A 16739-nucleotide genomic window follows, 5' to 3' on the forward strand; every position below is an offset into this window, starting at 1 on the left:
CACTTTTGATGATTCTTTCCCCAGTTGTTGAGAGTACACATGAGCCTATTGTAAGCATTTTTCTTCTATGTTTCTCATTTCTAGCACTTTCAGTTTATTCTCATAAGAGACAACAAGACATAGTCTCATAGTATATAGTCTCTGTGTCTCTGCTGATCATGCATGTTTTCTGCCTTTTCCATTAAAGCCTTTAACGTTAATCAGTTATTCTAAATTCCCTGACAGTTTGATATCTGTGTTCTGAGTCTGTTTTTGCTGTTTGCTTTGTCTCTTGATTGTCTGGCATGTTCTGTTGTTGTAAGGATGGCAGCAGTGGTCTTTCCAGCTTTCTTCATCCTATGCAGCAGCCATCCATCTCAGTTATTCATTTTCTTGTATGTATAGCTTTCCATTGTATAAAAAATAACATTATTTCTATTATATTACTGAGAGAAATTTGTACTATTTAGAGTTGGGTCCGTTACTACAAATAATGCTTCTATGATCAGATGTCTTTTGGTGCACACATATATGTATTTCTATAAAGTACAGACATAGGAGTACAATTGATGGGTTATAGAGTTATATGCACTGTAAGGTATAATGTTATTTTTGCTTTTTATATGCATTGTAATTTTTTCTTGAAAGCCAGACATCTTGTATAGTATAGTAGAGACTTAGGCCAGAATATTCTGTGCCTGAAAATAGACATATCTTTTCTTCTGTGAGACCTTTAGTGTAGGGTGCTTGAGTCAGCCTAGTCATGAGTTGCCCTTAGTTTGGGGTGTTTTTGATTTTTTGCTTCAGTTACCCTCAGTGCAACACAGGTTTCACATTCCTTTAATGTTGTCTTTGCAGTGGGGAGTGGTTTGCCAAAGGGATTTTCTCAGTATCTGTCCCACCCTCAGATTCAGGTCTTTTCTTTGTGCCTGTACCTCAGAGAACTCTCTCTTGTCTCTCTCCCAATACTAGACTGCTATGATGTTTTACTTGATGTTCATAAAGCCAGAGAGGTGCTCTCCATTCTGTTTCACTCTCAGTTTTAGGGCAGCACTTTGTGGGTCTCAGGAGCAAGCTGTCTCGACGATCCTGCCTCTCCTCCAGCACTAGAGTCTTATTTTGTTTCCTTCCCCAGTCACAGTGGGTCTTCACTGGTGCTCTAAGGGCAACAGGATTCACTGCCCTTTTCCCAAGGGCTTAAGGCTTTTGTTCTGAAGGGAAATACGAGAGAAGGATCTGGGCAGGGCTTTAGGCCTTTTGCAGGGCTGTTGCTCTTCCCCTCCCTAGGCTTACACCAGAACAGACACTTTATCAGGACTCTCACCCTACCTCAGGCCGTTCTTGTGAGAATCTGGTGAGATCTGTGCAGAAAATCCTACAAAGGGGTCGTAAATCAAATTTCCCTTCTATCTTCACTGCCCAGGAGCTCTGTGTTCTTATACTCATCCACAACCAGCCTTTAACAATGTGTTAATAATTTTAGATGACTTCTTTTTACCAGATAGTATGGCATTCAGAGGCATTTGCTTCAGGTATCCTGTCTCTCCTTAGATTTCATGTTAGTTGGTTACTCGACAGCCTCACTTCTCTAATGGGTTCAAAAAATGTGGATTTGCAGACTGTCTGGCGTGTTTTTTGTTGTTAGGATGGTAGCAGTGGTCTTTCCAGCTTTCTTCATCCTATGAAGAAGCCATCCATCTCAGTTTATTCATTTTCTTATACGTATAGCTTTCCATTTTATGAAAAAAGTATTAAAATTTTTTCTATTCTATTATGGAGAGAAGTTTGTATTAGTTAGAGTTGGGTTCAATACTTCAAATAATGCTTCTGTGATCACATGTCTTTTGGTGCACATATATAAATATTTCTGTAAGATATAGACATAGGAGTAGAATTGATGACTTATAGAGTACATATATATACATATATATGTATTATAAGGTATATATGTATAATCTTGATAAATTATTTTTATTAAAAATTTTCCATGAAGTATAACTTATAGAAAAGTACACCTGTCTTAAATGACCACAGGCCATCTTTTAAAATGTAACATAATAGATCTATGGATATTCACATACTCAAACATTAACTGAGAACCTGTTAACATAATAGGCACTTAGGAATGGAAAGGTGAAGGAGAAGTCACTGCCGTTGAGGAGCTTAAAAGATAGGGATGTGATCAAGTTCTGTACCAAAAAAAAAAAAGAGTGGGGAGAGAGAAATCATGACTGGAAGAATCAGGAAAAGCATATTGGAGAAAGTGTCATTTGATCTGGACCCCCAAGTATAGTAGTATAAATATCAGCTAAGAACTGGAATCTGGAGATTTTAACTTCAATCCTAGTTCTGCGCATCCCATCTGGGTAAAACTCAGTTTTCCCTTCTTTAAAATGTGACTAATCATAATAGCAACATGAATTAAATAATGCGCCATCATGCACATCTTAAGTGCTCAAGAAATGTTAGCTGCCATCATCATTATCAGCATCAGCCTCAGCCTCCGTCAATTTGATCTCAGAGTCATCTTCTTCAGAGATTTCATAGAATTTAGAGTCATTATGTCAGGAATGAAATATATGACCTTGTTTTAAGGAGATATTGAGGATATCATCTGGGTCTTTTTCCCCTGGAAGAACTAATCTCAGAACCATTCATTAAGGAATGGCTGTCCCTTAGAGATCACCAGGTCCTAAATTCTCACAGATGAGAAAACTGAGGCCCAGAGAGAGGAAAGGACTTGCCCAGGGTTGCACTCTGCTAAGGTATGTACTTGTTGAAATCTCCCAGCTGTACTCAGAGTTCTGAGTGGTGGAGCGTTGTCTTACTCATCTTTTTATTCTTCGTGAACTTTGTGGTTGTAGAAATTAGGAAAGAATTCTTATTCCCTTACATTCCTCCTGGCCTGTTCAAGGGCAAGGGTGAGCAAGTTTTTAAATATTTTGTAAATATGGTTTGTGGTTCAAAACCAAAGGTAGTTTATACAGTTGATGATCTAGGCGGCAGAGAATAAAGTAAAACCTGGAGAATCCTGGTTATTCTCTTTTTCCTCTGTGTGTTTCAGGTACAAAATTCTTCATTATAATGCTTCCCAGTTCCTTTTATTGGTACTTGCAGTGCCAGTGGGCAAATAACAGTCTCCATACAACCAGAGAATTCTGAAAGGTTATTTCTTGCAGCTAGCATAAACCTCCAATTCCACAATAGTAGCAATGGTGGATTTTACCCAATGTTTTAATGGTGAATGTAATCAGACATAAAAAGATCTAAATGCATACTTTAAAGGAATTTGCAAAGATGACTAGGAGGATCCAAAAAAGCACAATTCAGTTTGTTTCTTTCACATCTGTGTTTATTTTTTCATTTCTCTTGTGCATATTGAGGATTTTTTAAGATTATATTTTAAAAACCAACTAAATAGTTTCCAAAATGTTCACTGATGGAGTAGATTAGTGTGGGCTTTGTAGATGTGATTATTAAATAATTCAAAGGGCTAAGCCCAGAGTGACACTTTTTTCACTTATTCATGGGTAGTTTTTAAGATTTCCTTCACTCCCAGGAGCCAATTATATTTTATTGTTTTTGTATATTATGTCTAATAAATTTTACTCCAGACGTCTAATGTTCCAGGTACAGGTTTGACTCAAGAGAAAAATTTGCACTTCTCTTAGTGTCCTTTATGTTTTCTGTTTAAATTAAAGTATCAGTCAGTGAGGGCAGAGGAAGGAGAGGAGAATGAACCCAGTTGAATAGGGGAATTGATGAGTGATTATGAACAAAACATAGCTTCTGAATCAGTGTGAAGTTTTCTATTGTTTTCCCCAATTTCTGGAGCCAGTCCTGGTAATAAATGGAGCACTGAAAGCTTAAAGAATTGTGCCACCCAGATATATACAGAATTCATGAATTAAATTTAAAAATGGTCTTTGAATAATGGAAATTATACACTACATATAATCTCATATGCATGAACTTATTAGCCTCCAGTGAGATGAACAAATACCTTAGCTATTTAACTGCAGTAACACCAACACCCGTTTATTCAATCATGCATGTCCCTCTGGGTTCTTCAGTAATATCACCGACTTCATGCTTTACTCTGTGCTAGTTTTTGTGCTGAGCATTTTGCATGCCAGATCTTATTTAACCATATCAGTGATCTATTAAATCAGTACCACTATTATGATTGTTTACTTGATATCGAAAGAGAAAAGTAGGTCACTGTTAAGTTAAAAGGCTAGTAAGTAGTGAATTCTTAATCAGTACTCATTTGTTCATTTATTCGATATATCATTGGATGCCTACTATGCATCAGACAGAGTTTTAGGCCCTCTTCTAATTGCGTTTATAATCTCTCAGCCAGATAACACTAGATACCACACAGAGGCTACACACTCTGCCCCTTGGAACTGCCAGGCTCCACAAGGTTAATGCTGTTGCAGAGTTCAGGGACCCACTTGAGCAAAATCTAGCTTATTTTAAAGGAGCTAGTTCCCCAAGGGAATTTGGTTAACAAAGCATTCATTCACTTATCTGTCATGGTCAGTGCATCCCAGTATCACCTTAGGAGATGCTATCGGGCCTTTACTTGGGAGATCATCTGGTCTAGCTCTCTGAGTAGATGAGAAGGTGCCCAAAACTATACAACGAGATAGTAACTGAGAAGACAAACCACAATTAGGAGTTAGCTTGGGAACAATTTTACAACCTCACTTTCCCAGTATCATTATACGGCACTGACTCAGTTTAGAAGTAGAGGTGAAGATAATTAGTACCGCAGGAGTAATATTAAAATCCCTCCTTCCCCTTTCTTTATTATACCCTCACAGTATTACAGTCCACTCTCATGGAAATGGCTCTGGGTTAAAGCATTAAGCTTTTCTGTTTACTTTTCTATTTACTTCTAATTGAAATTCCACTCAACTGCCCCCTCACCTGAATTTCCTATATTCCCTTTCAAATAAACTAAATGGCTTCTCCCAGGTCAAATGGGATTAAAATTCCTCTTTGTTGTTCCCCAAATTCTTCTTTCCTCTCTTGTAGTAGATTTGTTCTGGCTTGGATGAGAGTTGTCTGCACACATTATGTTGTCAAAACCCAAACTCTGCATATTGAATAAAACAAAGCAGAAACATGAGTTTATTACAAAACTTTTGATTTGCAAGCTGAGGAAACTCAAGGCTACAGAACCAGTGAGTTCCGAGTTACTCGCAGGCTAACGGATTTGTATGGGACAAATATGGAAGTTATTTGGCTTTTTCAGCTGATAGGTTGCCTAGTGGTCTTCCTTCTTGTTTGGATCAGGGAAGCTGAGTCAGGGGAACAGAGAGGTCCAGAAATGGCGTGAACAGACTTGGCATTTGGGGATTGGCGGGTGTCCTCTGCTGATTTCTGAGAAGAGCTGTAAACCCCTGCAAGGTGAATTTTCCTTTTTGCACCTGCATTGACTGTCTCCATGCTGTCCCTGACATAAGCGACTCCACGTTTGGTTAGTTTGGTTCTACAGTGTATTCTCCACCCCTCTTTTACTCTAATGCACATTCACACACATATACACTAAAACACAGACTATTTTGTAACCTCTTAGAAGACAGAAACAGTATATGATTCATGTGTCACCCACTGTGGGAAGCTGGGCCTTGCACTGCTTCAGTCTCTCAATTGAGAGGCAAGATAGCAGAATGGTTAGAGGCAGGGCTCAGGAGACAGGCTTCCCTGCCTGTGAGCTATGGGGTATCAAGCCAATTACTCTTCCTGTCTCCAGGACTCAGTGCTCACATCCATAAATGGGGACAAGGGTAATATGTCTTTCCTCCCTTTGGGTAATTGTGAGGATTAAATGAGAAAATACATGCCAAGCGGTGCCTCACACACACTAAGACTTAATGAACACTAGTTACTGTTAACCTCAGCCAACATGTATTAAACATCTGCGAAGATCCAGGCACTTATTCATAGGCACATATTTAAAGGACTAGAATGTAGTGCCCCTAACTCTTCACTCTGATGGCTACCCTATGGATAACAAAGCCTCATCATGCCATTTGGATTTTGTTCCAAACCCAACCCTATCCCTTGAACTCAAGGCAGCTCCCAGGCCACCTGGATAGCTTTTCTGGCCTTTCTATAAACATTCTGATGTGATACAGGCATAATTATACTTTGCATCTATTCCCATGAATATTTTATGAGGAAAGCCAAGATGTTCAAGGACTATAGAGACAGGTATAGGTTTGCTATTAAGAGTACTTCAACATAGACTCGTTTCCTTTCTGGCTGATGTTGGTTAATAATCTAAGTCTGGATTTAAGATTATATCTCTGAATGAGACAAAATATCAGGGGATTCTAACTGCTTAAAAAAAAAATAGAAGCAGTAATCAACTTTTATATTTAGGCCAGGACTCCACAATGGATTTGTTGGAAAAAGCAATTGTTTTCATGGTCGCATATGTTGGTTTGGATTTTCTGTTGCTGCATGCGTCTTTTGAAAGAAGACTTTGGGTAAGCATTGTGATTTTCCAAGCAGCTGGTCTTCTCCTGGCATTGTTACAGGGTCAGTCTATTTCACCCTAATCAGACCATAATGTCATAAATTGCTGGCTGTTCCCTTGGCAACTGTTCAGGGTAGACTAGCCATGTTCTCTGCCTCAAGCCAATGGTGGGCTGCAGGCAGGCTCCTACAGGCCACAGGGAAGCATATTTCATTACTAAGGTCTTTGCATCAACTACTGATCACTTATGTCCATTGTGTTCAGAGAGAATCCAAAAGTAAATTTCATAAGAAGAAAAATGAATCTATATCCTGCCCATATGATTTTTTAGTTTTGTGAGGTTTTTTTTTTCCAAATGAGTAAAGTTTCTGCCCACTTTTGACCTTCTCTCCTAATGAGATGATTGAGGTAAAATCAGAAACTATGATTGATAAATTATAAAACACTCCACAGGTACTTCAGTACCTCATAGTCATTGCTTCTACTCTCTTTATCTAAGCTAGAACTCAAATCTCCTCATCCGCTGGGAAGCTCTTTTGATTTACTCTCCCAGTTCTCCCTCCTAAATCAGGCAGAGCTTATACCTCCCATCATATATATTAAAATCAGTACTAATGAAACCTTTCCTGAGAGTGTCCCCTTTTCTAAAATCCTATGCCATTTGGATTCAGTGTCAAACAAACTTATGCTTTTTATCTACTTGCTGGGAATGAACAGAACTTGAATGTACTTGGGAAGCCAAGACCAATATGTGAAATAACTAATCTTATGTTCCTAAATACTGGAAAAATCATATATAATCCCCAGCACTTAGCATAGAGCTAAGCACCCAGTAGGGGTACAAAAAATATTGCAATAAAACATTGGTAACAACTCCTTCATTGATAGAAGAAAAGCCACTCTCGATCTCCTTTTTTCTCCCTCAAAACGGAGCAGTGAGAAGCAACCAGTACCCTGGCGTTCTTCTGCCTCTTTGATTGTTGCATGGAAACAGGCATTTGTAAATAATGGAGAGGGGAAAATGGGGCTCCTTGAAAAGACAGGGCCGTTTTCAAATAAATTTGAAATGAATTAATATAAAGCCAGCACAAAGTGTTTAGAGCAAATGAGTCCATTTCCTGACATCGCCCCATTATTATAATTGTTTGTGAGAATGTCCTGTGTTATGGGCCCTGGCTACCAGAGTGGTTTGGTGGGAGTAGACATTGGTACAGTTCTACAGATCCTCCCAGCAGCACTCACCCTATTTTCCCAGAGCTTTATCGAAGTTTAATGCAGACTCTGGCATATAATGTGCCATGACCTCCCAGATGACCTTCCTAACAAGAGCTAGTCTGAGCCAATGTATAAGCTCTGAATGAATGGAAAACACATTTTCAGATTTCAAAAGGGCTGCCTAAGCGCTTAGCTCTGCACTGTAAAGATACGTAAATGAATATAACAAACTAGATGCCTCTTCTGCAGCTGTTTCCGTTAGGGTGCCAGGTTTTCCCATCCTCGCTGCTCCTGGCAGCTCATCCCTTTTCTGCAACGTATCACACCTTCTTCCATTTTACAAGTATTTTTGCAGCTCCTGCCATTCCCCACCCCAAAACAAAACCCAGCCCTGTTAGAATTCTTGTGGGCTCGTGGGATGGAAAGGAGTTCTGCTTGAATTCGAAGTGGTTGTAACTGTGCTTTGTATATAGAACAAAAATGGAAAACCAGATCCTGTGTTTGTCTCAAAACTGAAATTCCGCGTCCTAACCTAAAGTGAAGAAATAGATGCTACAGTGCAGTGAAGTGTCTGGGCACCCTTTAAAGGAAAGTAATGAGGAAATCACCTTCAGAGGCCTATTTTAGGCATTCACTTTTTTGTTCTTCCTTCTGATTCTTAACTTAGCATCAACAATGAGTTAATACTTTTAGGAAAATGGTGTGGATCATAATTCAATGCACATCAAATAATGTTCAAAGGGCGGGCATGAGCAGAGTCTGTCTTCATTGTTAGTGAGATCTTGTAGGTATATCAGTTAGTAGCCTCAGGCTCACAGGGTGTCAGAACAAAAGGGTTCATTGGAAATCATGTAATCAACCCCTTTACTGAACAAATGGGCCACAACGACAACCCAGAAAAGGAAAAGACTTACTCAAGATACCACCGCTGAGTCCATGGTTTCCTGTACTGAAATCAGCCTCATGAGTTCTAATCAATGCCCTTTTTGTTTTTCTAGTACATCTACCTGTGCTTTTTTGTGAATAATAACATACAATGTGTGTAATCTGACAGAACTATATAACAGTTGATATAAGCATGCATCCTCATTTTAAAAATTTTCAAGCTCTTCTGAGTGCTATAATAGTTTCTATTGTTACTTTCTCTCTTGAGCTATTGCTTCCCTTACATCTCTAAGCAAATTTCAGGATTTTGTATTGATAGTTCCATGTCAATTGGACAGGTGTTGCTCTAAAGCCCTAAAACAATGTAAGGTTGTATGAGAACCATTCTCTTTTTCATCTTCAGCTAAAGTCTTAACTATGTATTTGTGAGAGGCAGCTTGGTGGGGTAGAAAGAGTGTGGATTTTGTAATTCTACAGTCCAGGGTTTATACTGTTTTCAAGCAGTGTGGCCCTGGGCAAAATTTTTTACCTTTCTTAGTCTCAGTTTCTTCAAATAAAAAAAGCACAGGGCAGGTGTGGGTTAAATTCTTTCCTTGCAGTGTTTCTACTGGATTACATATGTGAAGTACCTGACTCCTTGTAAACACATAACACATGCCAGCTTCCTTCCCAGCCTTGTATGGTCAGCATCTGTTTTAACACCAACTTGGGTTGCAGGAAGAGAAAATAATTCGCCATGAAGATAATTGTCTGATAATTGTCGTGAGAATTCAGTTGAAGCTAATTTAAGAATTTGTTTCCCTTCATCTTTAAAGAGTTGCAACACATATGTTATTTCTATATGTGTATAATTTATGAAATTTTTGCCATCTCTGTTATTCCTCTATGACTCTATTTGATTAGTCTGGTTTTAAAAATCCAACTACATTTTTAAAAATCTGTACCGAATACCTATGGTACACCTCGCTGTAGGTGCTACAAAGACCCACACAGCAAACTCTGCCTTCTGGGAGTTTGTAAGAGGAAGGGAAAAAACTTAAGTGGTCTACAAAACAAAAAAAGTTGAATTTGAAGGGTGTTATAATAGAAATATAAAATTGGGTGAGAAAGGATTTATTTTAACCAGGTGATCAGGGAGAGAATGCTTTGTAGAGGAGGTGGGAGCTGGGTGTTAAAGACTGAGTAGGACCTTCGGCAGGTAACGTTGGTCAGAAAGGAGGAGAAAGATCCAAGAGTCTGGGCCGAGGATCAGAGTTGGACAAGATCAACACATGGGTGGCGATCAGCCAGCCAGTGGGGCAGGAATGTAAAAAGACAGGAGTAGAAAATAAAGGTAGAAGGGTCAGAAGGAACACTTAGGGCTGGTTCAAGGAGGGTCCTGAATGGTGTGCTCACCTCTGGGGGTCAACAGGAAGGTTTGTGAGCAGTGGAATAAGCATGACCAAACCTGGATTTTTAAGCAACTAACTCTGCCAGCCATCAATTTAAAAGCCTTAAGAAATTAAATTATTGTATATATTATATATATGTGTGTGCAATTATATGTATATACATATATATATGTATATATATATATATAATATTTGGCCATCATATCTGAAAAGGAAGCTTTGTGCCCTAACTTGAAGCAGACTAGAGATTTCAAAAGGTTACATAGTGTCTGTGACTTCAACTACACATGCAGAGTCCACAAGACTCGGAGTTATTTTCACTGTTGTGTAATAGGGTCAGTTTTGTTTTTAGCAGATTCTCCCAAGGAAGTGTGCTAAGCATTTTTCCAAAACCCTCACATTAAGTACTGTTAGCAATAAATCATTGCTTCTGTGTTAAAGGTCAAAAATTTTCCCCCATAGAATTTCTTTACTAGACTCCCTGGTATGTTTTGCTCTCCTGTAAACTTGTGTGTGCACGTGTGTGTATGTGTGTGAGTTTGCAATTGAGTAAAGATCAGAGGAGACTCAAGTTGAAATTCTCAAGTTATTTTGAGTCAAATGTTTATAAATGTATTTTGGAAGTTATCACTAACATACAGAAGTATGTGGGTTATCTTTTTTTTTACGGTTGAGTCTGTGTCTGTTAATTGGTATAAAAGGTGGAAAGCAGTTCTCAAACGTTCACATCAATATTTTTTCCCCAAAAACCTACTTTCATATTTGCTGGCTTGAATTATTTCATTCTTTGTTTGTATTTGCATCTCCCCAAGATACCCCACTCCCCAACATAGCCCCAAAGTGAAATTTCCTATATCTGGTCAGTTTACATATCTGAAAGTACTAAACTGAGAAATTATCTTCTGTGTTACAGATATATGGAAATTCAATGAAAAGGACACACATTTTAGTTTTCAGTGTTCTTGAATAATCCTTTTTATAGGAAAGAAATACATTGTCACCTACAGTAAGCCCAGACCATTTAGCTCAGTCCACCACTGAAATGTTTCACAAAATTTATATCAAACACTTTATAGTATTTTGCTTTTATTTTTACCTTTGGCTTTTATGAGAAGTCAGTGTTAGAAACTTTTATAAGAAAAGATGTCTCTATTTTTTGTGACACATTGATAGAGATGTTTTCCACTATATTATATTATATAGAGATGTTTTCATTTTCTCTTAGAATCTAGTTCTAAGTTTCTTTAATAGAAATTAATTATTTTTATTTTATATTAAATTCCTTTCTTTGTCCTGGCCACCAGGAAGCGCAAGCCTAAATTTAATGCTGTGCTACAGTAACTATCTTTTTTAGGTTTCTGGTACAGTTCTCTCCTCCATTCTTCTCTGTAGTCTCCGATTTTTTTTTTTTTTTTCAGATTTTAGTTACAACAACCTTAATGAATGTGACTTTTACTTGTAATTCAAGTCAAATTCTTTTTTGAACTGTATATTTAAAATAAATAAAGCATATGGTTGAAAATAAACATATTTTTAAAACTGATTCTCAGTTATAGCTAAACATTAGAATTGCCTAGGTGCTTTTAAAGTTCTGATACCCAGGGGCTCCCCTGGTGGCACAGTGGTTAAGAATCCGCCTGCCAATGCAGGGGACACGGGTTCGAGCCCTGGTCCGGGAAGATCCCACATACCGCGGAACAACTAAGCCCGTGTGCCACAACTACTGAGCCTGTGCTCTAGAGCCCATGAGCCACAACTACTGAGCCCACGTGGCACAACTACTGAAGCCCACGCACTAGAGCCCGTGCTCCGCAGCAAGAGAAGCCACCGCAATGAGAAGCCTGTGCACCGCAACAAAGAGTAGCCCCCGCCCTCTGCAACTAGAGAAAACCCAAACACAGCAATGAAGACCCAACGCAGCCACAAATAAAATAAATTAATTAAAAAATATATAAGAAATAAAGTTCTGATACCCAGGCAGCACCTCAGACCACTTACAGAATATCTGAAGGTGGGTTATAGGCATCAGTATTTTTTAAAGCTCTTTAGGTGATTCCCGTGTGGGGAATTATTGGTTTAAATCTTTTTTTATTATGATGTTCAACATTTTTTTTACAAAAACACGTTTTTAAAAAAGACAAGGAAATTTTAAAACACCTGTAATTCCATAATTCACTATTTAATTACTATAAACATTTTGTAATAGTTTACCTGCTAATCTTTTTCTTTGTTTCTTTTTAAAACAAAATTGCAATCATATATATATATGATCTTATGTTATATATTATATAAAATTTATTTATGCTTACCTATTGGATACCTTTTTACATACTTGTATGTAAGTTGATGATCATATGTGTGTGTGGTTTTATTCCAAATCTCTTTTATTTCCAGGCATGTTTTCCCATATATTCCCAAATATATTCTCTAAGAACCTAGTTCTTAATATTTGTGTAACATTTATACTACATGATTATACCACCATTCACTTATTCTTCTATTCTTATACATTAAGATTGCAGGAAACATCCTTAAACAATTTGGGGGCATTAATCCAATTTTTACTTTGGGGATATATTGAGTGATCTATTGATTCCTTTCTATGTGGGCTACTTTTCCACAGGGAGAAGAGTAGTAGCTCCTTGAGAGCTCCCTTGTACCCTATTTCTTTCTGGCATTTAAAGGAATTGTTATTTTCTGCTCTTCCTATAGACTCAGAACTTAATACAGAACTGCCCTGGGTTTTAGAAGCATTGAACCTTGGCCTTGAAAGAGTCCCTACTAACTGTCAAGGTTATGTTGGAAGTGATTGGCTATACTTTCTCCTCTGAGAAAGGAAACACAGGTCATGAAATGACAGCAAGGACTCTCTGAGGTGAAGCGGAAAAATATTGGGGAATAGGTGGCATATGAACATTATCTTCTCTGACATAAAAGGCTGAAGCCATCTACTTAGGCTAAGAGAAGTGAGCCTAAATTTGGAGGCATGAGGCATCAGGAAGGTCTGAGCCAAATTCTGGGAGAAATGGGTCAAGAGTGATAGAGGAAGCAGCAGATAGATGAGAGCACTGAAATTCCGCGGGGTCTTGTGTCACCTGAGTTTGACATGGCATATGTTCACAGGATGCTGACAGTCTGCTTGGAAAGTCATGGTTTCAGGTAGTTTATGATTAAGTTCCAAACTCAGCGGTCCAAAGAGTGTCCTGGCAATGCCTACTCTTCCGCGCTCTGCTGCCCTCTCATTTGACATAGCCTCCTAAACACTTATTTCTGTTCTTACAGTCTTACCCAGTCTGATGCATGGATCATTTTTAAGACCATGTGAATGGGATAGAGATTGTCATTGTGCCTGGGACATAGTGGGCATTCAGTAGATGTTTGTTGAATGAAAGAAGCAGACACAATCACAGCTTTCCCTACTGGTGATCTGCTTTATGATACAATTTCCAGGAATGCATTGTGTCTAAAATTGGGGACCATATGTACAGGAAATTCTTTCTTATGTCAATGTGAAATCCCTCCAAAGTAAAATCCCCTGTCATAGTTGTGTGTGTGTGTGTGTGTGTGTGTGTGTGTGTATACATACATGTATGTACAGGAAACTGTAAACCTTACACTATGGTAGCTTTCTTGAGAGGGGAGCAGTCCTGCACAAAGGCTTGGGTTCAGGTTAGATGGCCTGTCTCTTTCTGTAAAGGTTTTACTTGGACTTTTTATAATTCAATTATGTACTTCCTTCCGAGAGTCTTGTTCAGAATTCCAGCCAATCTGTGAGAGAGGAGCAAGCCAGGATAATAATCAAAATAATATGGCAAAGAGGTGTGAGATCTCTCAGCCTTTCTAGAGGAGATGGGTGAGAATAAATACCTTCAGGATTATAAGCAGCTTTCCCTAGTAGCCAGAGAGAGGGCCTGACCTTGCTGAAGCTGGCGCTTCTCCTTTGACGGCTCCTCTCCCAGTGCCGTCAAGGCTTGGGAGGACTCAGATGGCTACCGGATGGTTTATCTCACGATTTCAACTTTAAGTTCATCCAAGCTTCAGTGTAAATCTTTGCTCTAAGGAGGGTTCACCCAGGGATATAAAATAAAATGGGATTTGAATGGAAACTTGGCATCCCAGTTTGGAAACATTTTTTATTGGGTACAGATTTGGGTGGAGGGAGGAAAAAACAAACACAATTTCTATGTTGTAAATGTTAATAAAAAAAGAACAAGTAAAACAAATTAAAATGTTTTGTTTTGAAGAGGCTTTTTTGCATTCCCATGACTCCAAAATACTTTTGGATTTTATGACAATCCGTAACTGCTTTAGTACAGAAAGACAAATAACAAACGAAGTTAAATAAAGTTAGCGAATAGCAGGGGTAAGATGTGGAACTATAGTAATCAGCCGGCAAAGATTCTAATGGGGGTTTTTAGCGTGTTTTTACTAGTCCAAAAGGATTATGCTATTAATAATAACTTTTAATTTAGGATTTTCAAATTATGTCTTCAACTCACCAGTTTTGTCATTTGTCAATCATAAAACTTTTACATTCTGCCCTTTGCACATCTATCCAATCTTTGTGGCTGACCTTTTTTGTTGTTTTTACTGTTGCTAATTCTTAAAACCATTAGATCTTAAGTATACTTTGCTACAAAAGTCATGAATTTTAAGGAGAAAAGAGGAGGTTAATGGTCATGATTTGACTCATACTAATCTATTTATTTGTATCATAATTTCATCTCAGAAATATGTAGTTCAGTGGAAGAAGAATCAGGAGGTTTATTTTATAATCCTGGCTCTGCTGTGGAATGGCTGTGCCATTTTGAGCAAGTAATTTACCCTCTGTCGCTACAGTGTTGTCTTCTGAACAGTGCGTTCACTCATTTGGGTGATGTCAGGTTTAAAGGAGATGACTCATGGGAGGAGTAAAGTGAATATGCTGGTCTAGGTGATCCAGAACTGCATTGTCCAATATGGTAGCCACTAGCTACATGTGGCTTCTTTAAATGTAAACTAGTTAAAATTAAAAATTGAACTCCTCAGTCCCATGGGCCACATTTCAAATGCTCAACAGTCACAAATAAGGAGTAGCTACCATATTGGACAGTGCAAAGAGTTCATCACTGCAAAGAGTTCTGTTGGACAGCACGGATCTAGAATGACAGCCCCTTCCAGAGTGCTGGCAATTGCTGTTTGAGTTTGGATGGTATCAATTTGAGTTGGCCTGTGAGCTACTGGAACAGTACAACCCTCAGAGAACTCTGTCTCTCCTTGAACCACGTGCAAGATCGTGAACCTGCCATGTGGGAGTGGTTACTTTGTGTTGATGGCATGTCAGCTGCATCACCACAGATGTGAAATCAGTGGGCATGCTTATTCTGAATTCTGTCAGAATCATTTTTAAGGACCATATGTCCATTGTCATCTTTGGCACATTTCTCTGGCTTCATCTGAGTTCCAAAATGAAACCTCACAGTCTCCTTCATAAATTTAGTCATCCAAGGCCAAGGTGAGGATGACGTACTGAGCTTTAGAAGCCTTAAGTAAAGTGGGATAATGGTTCTGGGAATGACGAGTGAGGGCATATCTGAGAATCATGTTGCTATTATGGATTGGCAGAAATTCATCTTAAGTGACCAGAAGCAGCTGCATAATAAGCAGAAAATATATACCCCTTCTGCTTATGGTTTGCTAGCCCCCCACATTCTATGCAAATGTCTGATTTTGAAAGTTCTTATGAACTATAAAACCATATACCCAAGTTAGTACTGATTATTAATATCATCAATTTTTTTTTACAACATTGTGATAAAGTTATAGAGTGGTGACCATTTATGCCGCCTTTCCAATCTGAGGTTCATTTCAGTACAGGTTCAGTGGTACCTGAGTATCTCTTTTAATGTGTGTGTGCGTGTGTGTGTGTGCATGAGCGTGCACGCACATGCATACTCACTAGAGCTCACAAGTGTGAAAGTACATTTTTTCTTTATGCTTGGTAGTTTCACCTTTTTTCCCCAATATGGACCATGACCTGACTGTCTCTGTAGAATTCCCAGTTCCACCACAGACTAGTTAGATGGTCTTGGCATAGTTACATACCTTCTTTGTGTTTTAGTTTCCTTATCTACAATGAGGATTGTAAGTTTCTGTAACAGAATTGCCATGAGGATTAAATGAGAATGTCTGTGACTATATATGTCTACAAATATATGTGGGAGGATTGGTTCCAGGACCCCACACAGATACCAAAATCCACAGATGCTCAAGTCCCTTATATAAAATAGCTTAGTATTTGCATATAACCTGTGCACCTCCTCCTGTATTCTTTGTCATCTCTAGGTTACTTATTAATACCTAATACAGTATAAATGCTACATAAGTAAATAGTTGTAAATACAATGTAAATGCTCTGTAAATAGTTGCTAGCTTGCAGCAAATTTGTCTTGCTTTTTGGAACTTTCTGGAACTTTTTTCCGAATATTTTTGATCTGTGGTTGGTTGAACATGTGGATGCAGAATCCGCAGATCTTGAGGGCTGACTGTATACTCATACATATATACTCGTTCTCACATATGCGTATATATGTATGTGTATGTTCACATACATATATCTCAGTACAGTTCCTGGCACATTGTAAGTGCTATTAAGTATTAGCTATAAATTAGCCATAATTATTAGGACACTAATATTCTCATTAGTGAACCTACAAAGTCCAGTGCTCTCTCTCTGCCCCAGAACCCTGTGGTCTGCCAAACTGAGGAAGATAGCAAGGTGTCTCCATGTCCTGTCT

The 16739-nt window shown here is 38.4% G+C and overlaps 1 protein-coding gene across 14 annotated transcripts in view; it reads left to right on the top strand.

The window, feature by feature from the left end:
- LPP (LIM domain containing preferred translocation partner in lipoma) overlaps window positions 1–16739 on the top strand; it is a 695870-nt gene that overhangs the window by 621809 nt on the left and 57322 nt on the right. The window lies entirely within an intron of this gene.

The sequence above is a fragment of the Balaenoptera ricei genome, chromosome 4 (assembly GCF_028023285.1).
Source record: "Balaenoptera ricei isolate mBalRic1 chromosome 4, mBalRic1.hap2, whole genome shotgun sequence".
Classification (NCBI taxonomy): Eukaryota; Metazoa; Chordata; class Mammalia; order Artiodactyla; family Balaenopteridae; genus Balaenoptera; species Balaenoptera ricei.